This window comes from Cucurbita moschata, unplaced genomic scaffold, assembly GCF_002738365.1.
Source record: "Cucurbita moschata cultivar Rifu unplaced genomic scaffold, Cmos_1.0 Cmo_Scf00253, whole genome shotgun sequence".
NCBI lineage: Eukaryota > Viridiplantae > Streptophyta > Magnoliopsida > Cucurbitales > Cucurbitaceae > Cucurbita > Cucurbita moschata.
The window spans coordinates 19,041-21,352 of record NW_019268769.1 but is presented as its reverse complement, the minus strand read 5'-3'; the positions used below and the strand labels follow the sequence as shown (position 1 = coordinate 21,352).

Sequence of the window (2,312 nt, the reverse complement as noted above, 5' to 3'; positions counted from 1 at the left end):
TCAAAACTTTCATTTTTAATGTTAGCGAGGATAGCTCAGTTTGGAGAGCGTCAGATTTATTTGAAGGTCATGTGTTCGATCTCCCCGTTAACCGCACCTGTTTCTATTTGCATAACCTGACTATTCAATAAAAAATTAGTCATTATTTCTTTTTAAAATCTCAATGAATCAATGAAAATATCTTTACTGATGAATTTTGATTTCTAATGATTGCGGGGATAGCTCAGTTGGGAGAGTGTCAGATTGAAGATCTAAAGGTCATGTGTTCGATTCATGTTCACCGCATGTGGGTTTGTGTTGCACAATTTGACTATTCTTTAAGAGTTCACCGCATCTTCTATCCTCCTCATGACTTGCTCTAATGCGGTCGTTCTTCTAACACAGATGACACGTCCAGTTCTTGGAATCCTTTATTTACCGCCCTTTGAGTTGAAGGAAGTGTCATAAGGCATTTTTTTTAGTGATTTTATTTCAATTTGGTCAAACTCACTCCGTGCATTTTTTTTAGTGATTTTATTTCAATTTGGTCAAACTCACTCCGTGCTCATCTCAATCATTCCAGTCTTGTTGGCGTTCAATAAGAGAGACCTTGGAAATAACCTGTAACTATTCAACTGGATTATCACATTAACAATTTGAATCAAATAAAGTGGCATTAACCATTTGAATCACCTCAACCCCACTTGTTGAACTTGACCAAATGTCTATAACATAACACTAACAAAGGTAAAAAGTAACACTAACAAAGGTACAAAGTTCATAAAAGTTTTTTTAATCTAAAATACCATTGAACTTGACCATTATAGTGCCTCTCAAACGTAGGTAAAGTTTAAATTTGGGTCTCCTTGTCAAACTCACTCGGGTGCACATCTAAACCATGATGGCGTTCAACAAGAGAGACCTCGAAAATAGCCGGATTATTGCATTAACCATTTGAATCACCTCAACCCCACTTGTTGAAATTGAAACAAATATCTATAACATAACACTAACATAGGTACGATGTTCATAAAAGTCTTTTTAATCTAAGATACTATTGAACTTGACCATTACAGTGCCCTCAGAATGAGGTAAAGTTTAAATATAATTGGTGACAAAAGATGAAACTATAAAATAGAAAGAAATAAGAAAATAATATTCAATTTCAGAGAATCAAACCAGAATCTCCTAGGTGAAAGCCAAATATCCAAACCGTTGGACAACAATGAATTTTTGGTGTAGTTGTCCTAAAGTCTTTTGTCTAATCGCTGAAGAGTTTTACTATGATGTTTTGGGTAATGTCTAACTCTTCGACACGTCCTTTCATGTGTGTGATAGAGTTCTCAAAGTTACCGCGATGTTTCGAGCTGTTCGATCGTGTGGCTCTTTCTTCAAAAGGGTCAACATCAAACGTCAGGTCTTTGATTGGCAACTCATCCAGAGGAGCGTCGATTGCATCAATTCCAACAACAATCTTCCCATGAGTTTATGGTGCATGACCCATTTTTTATACCATTCACCTTCGAGTGCCACCATAGTTTTGCATCGTCCATGAGATGCATTGCGACCAATGTAACTCTTAGGTCCTATGAGCAAGTTCCAATAACCTTCAAGTATTGTTCTACGTCAAAAATAAAGCTTTTTAATTCCTTAGCATCCCGGTTTCCCTTTAAGGGGTTGTATTTTCCTCTGTAGTATTTTCATCTGTCGCTTCTATATCATTATTTTCATCTGCCACTTTTGTATCATTATTTTCATCTGTCGCTTCTATATCATAGAGTCGGTAAGCTTTTGACTCTTCACTAACTACCAGCACAACATAACTCAAACTCTTATCATCTAGCTTAGTTCTCTGAGATGCCTCCTCTTTTTGTCTCTAAATCAACTCGAGCTCACAATATTGTTTTTCTTCCTTCCGCTGTAGCTCCAGAACTAATCGTCGTTGTGCTTTTTCTACCCTTCTTCTTTTCTTTTCTAGCATTTTATCTAGCTCTTCTCTCTCTTTTCGTGCTTGTTCTTCTTTTTGTCTTGTAGCAGTAAGAGCGGCTTCTTTCTCTTTCTCAAGTTGCACATCAACATCAACAAACAACTTCGTGCGACCTTCCTCTATTCTCCTCTGTATTTCTAATTTAGTCACTTCAGAGTTTTGCCTTTCTCCAACCTTCTTCTGAATTAGTTTTTCCATCCTCCTAGCTGCATCTTCTTCTGAATTAGTTCTTCCATCCTCCTAGCTGCATCTTCTTCTAACTTCTTCAACTTTGCTTCACGTCTTTTCTTCTCTTCTTCCTCTTTCTTAAGCTTCTCTATGGAATGATTCCGATCAGTGGATGCAC

At 37.0% G+C, this 2,312-nt stretch overlaps 1 non-coding gene across 1 annotated transcript; it reads left to right on the top strand.

Annotated features, from left to right (window-relative positions):
- The first annotated feature begins 212 nt into the window (after positions 1-212).
- TRNAF-GAA lies at positions 213-285 on the top strand. The gene has a single exon. It is a non-coding gene; the product is annotated as a tRNA-Phe (tRNA).
- Positions 286-2,312: the final 2,027 nt, after the last annotated feature.